Source organism: Ranitomeya imitator, chromosome 4 (genome assembly GCF_032444005.1).
Source record: "Ranitomeya imitator isolate aRanImi1 chromosome 4, aRanImi1.pri, whole genome shotgun sequence".
NCBI classification, from domain to species: domain Eukaryota; kingdom Metazoa; phylum Chordata; class Amphibia; order Anura; family Dendrobatidae; genus Ranitomeya; species Ranitomeya imitator.
In genome coordinates, this window is record NC_091285.1 from 132,788,977 (window position 1) to 132,797,265 (window position 8,289).

The 8,289-nt window shown below is 45.3% G+C and overlaps 1 long non-coding RNA gene across 1 annotated transcript in view; it reads right to left on the reverse strand.

Moving 5' to 3' along the window:
• Nucleotides 1-7,337, reverse strand: part of LOC138673971 (uncharacterized) — a 192,741-nt gene extending 185,404 nt beyond the window's left edge. The window contains exons 1-2 of the long non-coding RNA XR_011320399.1: nt 7,245-7,337; nt 6,268-6,357 (exon numbers count right to left, since the gene is read on the reverse strand). This is a non-coding gene — a long non-coding RNA (uncharacterized lncRNA). The remainder of the gene's footprint in view (nt 1-6,267; nt 6,358-7,244) is intronic.
• Between the last annotated feature and the right edge of the window lie 952 nt (nt 7,338-8,289).

Genomic DNA, 8,289 nt, shown 5'->3' on the forward strand with positions numbered 1-8,289 from the left:
CTATGCATGGCTGTTGGCTCACAATTACCCCCCCTCCTTCCCTATGCATGGCTGATGGCGCTCATAATTCCCCCCCCTCCCTATGCATGGCTGATGGCTCACAATTCCCCCCCCTCCCTCCCTCCCTATGCATGGCTGATGGCGCTCATAATTCCCTCCCCCTCCCTATGCATGGCTGATGGCTCACAATTCCCCCCCTCCCTCCCTATGCATGGCTGATGGCGCTCATAATTCCCCCCCTCCCTATGCATGGCTGATGGCTCACAATTCCCCCCCCCCCTCCCTCCCTATGCATGGCTGATGGCGCTCATAATTCCCCCCCCCTCCCTATGCATGGCTGATGGCTCACAATTCCCCCCCTCACTCCCTATGCATGGCTGATGGCTCACCATTCCCCCCCTCCCTCCCTATGCATGGCTGATGGCGCTCATAATTCCCCCCCCTCCCTATGCATGGCTGATGGCTCACAATTCCCCCCCCTCCCTCCCTATGCATGGCTGATGGCGCTCATAATTCCCCCCCCCTCCCTATGCATGGCTGATGGCTCACAATTCCCCCCCTCCCTCCCTATGCATGGCTGATGGCGCTCATAATTCCCCCCCTCCCTATGCATGGCTGACGGCTCACAATTCCCCCCCCCCTCCCTCCCTATGCATGGCTGATGGCGTTCATAATTCCCCCCCCTCCCTATGCATGGCTGATGGCTCACAATTCCCCCCCTCACTCCCTATGCATGGCTGATGGCTCACCATTCCCCCCCCTCCCTCCCTATGCATGGCTGATGGCGCTCATAATTCCCCCCCCTCCCTATGCATGGCTGATGGCTCACAATTTCCCCCCCCCCCTCCCTCCCTCCCTATGCATGGCTGATGGCCCTCATAATTCCCCCCCCCTCCCTATGCATGGCTGATGGCTCACAATTCCCACCCTCCCTCCCTATGCATGGCTGATGGCGCTCATAATTCCCCCCCTCCCTATGCATGGCTGATGGCTCACAATTCCCCCCCCCCTCCCTCCCTATGCATGGCTGATGGCGCTCATAATTCCCCCCCCTCCCTATGCATGGCTCATCTCTCCACCCCCTCCCCCGCTCCTTCTCCTGGGCCATCTTGCATGGCGTGGGTGGCTTACCATCCTCCCCCCGCCCACCCGCCCCTAATCCCTCATACTCACCTGTCAGCTGCCTGTTCCACACGCCGCGCCGACATCCCTCCGGCTCCGGCTCTGTCCCGCCGCAGCGCCTTCTTCCTGGGTGAGCGGTCATGTGGTACCGCTAATTAAGGTAATGAATATTAGCATATTCATGACCTTAATTAGCGGTACCATATGACCGCTCACTCAGGACGTGCTACAGACGCTGAGACCAGGCATCGCTGGAGCAGGTGAGTATTGTCTTCAAGGGGGGTGGGTGGGACTCGGAGGCGGGGGGACTCGGAGACTTGGAGGTGGGGGGACTCGGAGGTGGGGGGACTCGGAGGCGGGGGGACTCATAGGTGGGGGGCGGGGCCGTCGGTCGCGTTTTTGACCCGGGCCGGGACTTATAAAAAAAAAAAACACACCTTGCTCAGGTGCCGCCCCCCGCAATGTCGCCGCCCTAGGCACGTGCCCTCGCGTGCCTAGTGGCAAATACGGCCCTGGCTGTGCCATATAGTGCTCTGTACCATTCATTATTGCCCTATAGCTGTGCCCCATATAGTGCTCTGCACCGTTCATTATTGCCATATAGCTGTGCCCCATATAGTGCTCTGCACCATTCATTATTTCCCTATAGCTGTGCCCCATACAGTGCTCTGCACCGTACATAGTTCCCTATAGCTGTGCCCCATATAGTGCTCTGCACCGTTCATTGTTTCCCTATAGCTGTGCCCCATATAGTGCTCTGCACCGTTCATTGTTTCCCTATAGCTGTGCCCCATATAGTGCTCTGCACCGTTCATTGTTTCCCTATAGCTGTGCCCCATATAGTGCTCTGCACCGTTCATTGTTTCCCTATAGCTGTGCCCCATATAGTGCTCTGCACCGTTCATTATTTCCCCATAGCTGTGCCCCATATAGTGCTCTGCACCGTTCATTATTGCCCCATAGCTGTGCCCCATATATGCTCTGCACCGTTCATTATTTCCCTATAGCTGTGCCCCATATAGTGCTCTGCACCGTTCATAGTTCCCCATAGAAAGCTCTGCCATTGCCGCTGCTGCTGCAGTAAAAAAAAAAAAAAATGCCATACTCACCTCTCTTGCTTGCAGCTCCCAGCGTCTCATCCCGGCGTCTCTCTGCACTGACTGATCAGGCAGAGGGCGCCGCGCACACTATATGCGTCATCGCGCCCTCTGACCTGAACAGTCAGAGCGCAGACACCGGGAAGATGGAGCGGCGCCCGGCGGATGGAACGCGGACAGGTGAATATTACATACTTACCTGGTCCCGACGTCCGGATCCCTCTGCCTGTCACAGCTGGTCTTCGGTGCCGCAGCTTCTTTCTCTAATCAGCGGTCACCGTTACCACTGCTTAGAGAAATGAATAGGTGGCTCCACCCCTATGGGAGGTGGAGCCGCCTATTCCTTTCTCTAATGAGCGGTCCCACGTGACCGCTGAAGAGGGGAAAAAGCTGCAGCACAGAAGACCGTGGGACGGCAGGGGGAGCGCCAGGATCGCTGGGACTAGGTAAGTATGCCTCAGCGCCCTCACCCGCCGACCCTGCCACCCACCTTGACTCGAGTATAAGCCGAGAGGGGCACTTTCAGCCCAAAAATTTGGGCTGAAAATCTCGGCTTATACTCGAGTATATACAGTAGATGTAACAATAAGACAATGTATTCAGTATTTAACTAGAAGAATTTCCATTGTTTACAATGGCATGTAAGGTTACATTCACACACGCCTGTGTCATAGTCTGAGTAGGGATCACAATGTACTGATCAGCTACTAGTCATCTGACCCAAACTCAACAGTCTCATAGTCATATATGAGGCTGTTGAATTTGGGTCAGGGATCAGGGGACCCATGACACATACGTGTATTGTGATCCATACTCTCAAATCAGCACATGGAAGTATAAATGTATCCTAAGTATAAGGGCTTGCTCTCACTAATGTATAACACGGCTGAGTGATATATTTTATCGGATAGCACTTGGCCCACTTGGCCCAATGTTATACTATGGGGCAGTGCAGACCTTTTTGGCATGGGAAAACAATCACATGCACATGCAGTCAATGATAGAATCATGTGCAGGGCTGCCACTAGGAATTTCAGGGCCCTATACTGACAAAATTTATGAGCCCCCTTGAGACTCCACCCAGGCTCTACCCCAGATCCACCTCCACCCCTCGAAACCTTCCACAATCCCACCTCCCACTCTTGGAAAAAATCCACTTCTGCATTATGTCATCTCCAATCACACAGTAACAGTTCCCATTGAAGACCAGATCACATACATGGCCAGCAGCTTATGTTTTTGCCGAAAGATTTTTTGAGCCGCCATCACGACTAGGTAGATTCTTTTGGTGGGGCTCTACTCTACTCTAACCTATTCAAAATTTCTTAAACTATCCAATACTCTTTTTAGGTATATTTTTATTTATTTTTCTTTAAGGGAACGTGTCTTAAACATTTTTTAAAATGATTAGTGCCACATGCAAGGGACAAATACCGTCACACCATGACAGGATCACATATTACCACCACTTACAAGTGACAAATACCATCACACCATTACAGGATCACATATTACCACCACTTACAAGTGACAAATACTGTCACATCATGACAGGATCACATATTACTAACACTTAGGGATCAAATAATACCACATACAAGGGACAAATACCACTACACCATTACCAGACCTCATATTACCATCATATAGTAACTGAATAATGCCACATGCAAGGAACAAATACCACCACACCATGACCAGAACACATATCACCGCTACATAGTGACCAATTACTACAATACTGATCATTAATTTAATAAAAACACAATACCAAGTGCTATTGTAGACAGGAGCTCTGTATATAGTGTCAGTGTCAAGGTAATAGAGTGATCACCAGTGCCATTATACACAGGAGCTCTGTATATAGTGTCAGTGTACAGGTAAAACAGTGATCACTGGTGACATTATATACAGGAGCTCTGTATATAGTGTATAATATACAGGTCATACAGGGATTACCAGTGACATTATACCCAGGAGCTATGTATATAGTGTATAGTGTACAGGTAATACAGTGATCACCAGTATCATTATACACAGGAGCTCTGTATATAGTGTCAGTGTTCAGGTAACACAGTGATCACTGTTGACATTATACTGGCACTTTCTAAATAACATTTAATGACTTATTCATTTATTATATCATTAAGATCTACAACAAATCATCACTCATGATCTGGCTGTGTTGATATCCGACTTAAATAGTTCATTTCAGACACATTATATTTACATATATATGACGTAATCGCACCATCACCTGACAAGAAGTCTAGAAAAGGTGGAGGGAGCGGGAGCTGCTCAGCCGTTCAGGTTAGACTGCCATGGAGCTCTTAGACAAACTCCCTGTGCCGTGTGTGCGCCAAGCACAGCACTTCACTGCACAATGGGACCCGGTTAACAGAAGCACAATAGGGGGGCCCGGGGCCCTCGTCTTTACTGCTGCTCACCGGGCCCCATACAGCAGAAAGGGAAGTAATGCCCTGGTGGCGGCCCTGGTCATGTAAGTCTATGAGTGCATGTGAGACATTGTATTGCACTCGGATGTCATCTGACTGCAGTCCAATTTACACAAACACAGATAATGGATAAGATAGAGAAATTAAGCTACTCGTTTTCTCTACACCTGTACTGTGATTCTCTAATACGACAGAATCAAATCATATTAATGTGAAACTGGGTTAAAACTCAGACACAGTTTGATCCAAATGACATTTCCATAATCATCCTGATTCTCTTGCATAAGAAAATATACAGCAGTGAGATCCCTACATAAGGAATGCCATATAAATGAACCAGGAAATAGTTTATCATTTGTCATAATGTTCCTTCATATTTCTGGAAATACTCTCCGAACGCTCAAACTGAAAATTAATATGCTGAAAAAGGAAAAAATATTTAATGACTACAACTACGCTTTTCCTATGGGGGTTCTGTGCAAAACAAGGATATAGATAGAATTTACAAATGTCTACCTATAATTTAAGAAATATGCAATAGATTATCAAGACGGGTTTCTAAATATACAATTGCCAAAAGTGGAGATGTAAAAATGCCCTCAGTCAAATATCCAAATGTATATTTACCGTATATCCAAATATCCAAAGTCATGTGCCAAATATCCACGTACTACCTTGTGCAGATATTCCTCTGGACAGTATGTTATTCCACCCAAAAAAATATTTGCCCCAAACCATGCCTACTTTTGGAGGCTAATGCATGTAGAAAAGCCATGGAGACACCATCACGTGTTTCTCAACGCAAGCAATAAATAGCCAGGTCTGTGGATGGATACCATGTTTTGGCATAGGTGGTTTTCCTTCTGGGATGCTGCCCTTCCCGTGGTTGTTCCTTCCCGGTGAAAGACCTGGCTATTTATTGCTTGCGTTGAGAAACACGTGATGGTGTCTCCGCGGCTTTTCTACATGCATTTGCATATTTCCCATAAGGGATGGGAGCAGTGTTCTGGATCACTGCGTTGAGAAACACGTGATGGTGTCTGCACGGTGTTGGATGTTTTGATCTCCCAGAGGTCATTCATCCTTATGTTTATAGTACTTTTGGAGGCTAAACCCCTCCACAGCCTGTTCTCTCTCCCTTGTGTATTATGCTACATGTTCGTGCTCACTCATCTATGTTGGCCTAACAATCCGGCAATTAAAAGTCTGTGTACGTGAACACGTGCTAGTTATCAGCTCAGCCAACATAGAGGACATTACCACATTAAAAACTCTCCCACTTTGCTTCAGACTATACCATGACTGTGACCCTGTGGGACTCAAGGTCATTGGTATTGATCGCATTTTTCCCAACATTAGAGGTGGTAAGATCACCACCGCCCTGACAAGATTAGAGACCAAATGGATTTGGACCCTGAGAACTGTAACCCCCCATGCTCTCAATGAGAATCTAAGTTTTGTATCTTTTTTTGTAGACCCTGCGTGTCCCCTGAACCATTGGGAGATGGTTTGGTGTATTTTATTCTTTTGTACATACTCTTTTTTTTTTAATTATTTTCATTTCCCTCCCTTTCCTTTTAGCATTTACTTACTCATACTTTCGTGCTGGACCCTCTTGATTGCAGTCGTCTGGAGTTTTTTCATGGTCCCCTTTGACTCAAGCAGTGAAGTTTTCCCTCTTCCTATGACAACACAGATTTAGGTATTTATGGTTATTTACCTACCCCTGTACACTCCACTTATCCCCCCCCCCCTTCTTTCTTAATCATTATTTATGACATTCATGCATACCTATGTTTATGGATGTGTGCTGTTTCTTCGTCACTTGTGATCTACCAATGTATTTATTATTTATGTGCTGCACTACATGTATGTACATGTTATTTTGATATATTATACTATATGTAGCATGTTATTTGCTATTTGTATTTTAATCTACTTTTTATGACTTAGCATTTTATATACACACTTCTAATTATGCAAAAAAAAATTTTTTCCTATCTACGGCGGGTTCTTCCATACTATATTTCTTTCAATTATATTTAACTTTTTGTACTTGTCTTTGACCTTTATTGGATATTTTTTACTTCACTATTTCTTGTTCTATATTGTCCCCTACACATTTGTGTTAACTTCACACATATATTGCTGTGATGTTACCTTTGTATACATTTTTAACAATACATTCCCCTTCCCCCGTGCACCCCATTTTCCCACATCCATTTGGCATATACTTGCATGTCTCTTGCCCCTTCCCTCCCTGTTATTATTTACGGATGTAGAGTCACTGCTTTCTCACAGTTTGCACTTGTATGTATCAATTATATATAGCATTTATATTTAAGATTGATCTACCCTGATTGTTCATGTCCTTATATTCCTTATATTCATTATTGAACAGACATTTCTTGCCATTTCCTGCTCCTCCCTCACTTCTCTTTGCCACATACTCCCCCACTTCCATTTCATTTCCCATCGCATTATTTATCTCTTACATTAACTTCCGCACACATCTGTCACCCTTGTATACCATGCACGTCCCCACCGTCTCGCTATATCTACCACTTACCCATACGGTGTTACTGGCTGTGCGCATGCACTCTCTCGTGTCCCAGCTGCGGACTGTCCCCTTTGTCTTTATGTGCCTGACGCGTCGAATCACATGGTTGCTCCGACGTCATCAGTCACATGACGTGTGGTTCTGCCACTTCTGTTTTTTTCTCTATTGGCTTCATCCTGTTCCCTATGCAGCAAGTGCAATTTAATGTAGTGACTAAGATGGGAAAGCACACATTGTCATGCACGGCAAATCAGGGAAATTTTAGTGGTGTCTACTCTGATAGACTCAACCTTTTTCCTGGGCTCTCTTTTTTCGGGATTTGTATTATATTCTTAAAATGGTTTTGATGGTAATAATAAATTATAATTATGGGAAAATTAATTTTTTTTCATTTACTTTACATATTTCCAAATTCTTTATGAGTCATAGCTCTGATTTTCAGATATAAGACTCTAAAAATAAAACTTTTCTTCAGCAGCTTTCTAATGCCATTACATGAGGATTTATATAACTTCTGTTAAACTAAACAATCCTTATACAGTATGTTCCTCCTGTTGTCAGGGGATATTTTATTATTTTACTGGATTGTTTTTTCTAAATAGCTATGGAGGTCCATGAAATTAGGAAACCCGCAAATTGTGTTTCTACTGATAAGAAGTAGTTTACTTAAAAAAGATAATTTCAAATTTACAAATCTATTCCTTTATCATGAATAATAATTTTCATTTTTGTAAGGCTAGGTTCACATTGCGTTAATGGGTGTCCGCTAGCGGACTCCGTTACATGGCGCAATTGTTGCAATTAACGCTATGTAACGGATCCGTTAGCGCACCCATTGACTGCAATGTGCTAACGGATCCCTAACGCATCGCAAACGTATGACATTTTTGGCATGCGTCTGCGATGTGCCGTTAGTTTCGGACGGACCTCGAACGCTGCTTCTAAAGACTTCTAAAAAGTGTAAAAAAAATTTTGTCTGGATTCAACTAGTCATCCATGTAGTATTAGGTGCTTTCTGTGACATTTTGTTGGTATGTAAGACTACAAAAAAGCG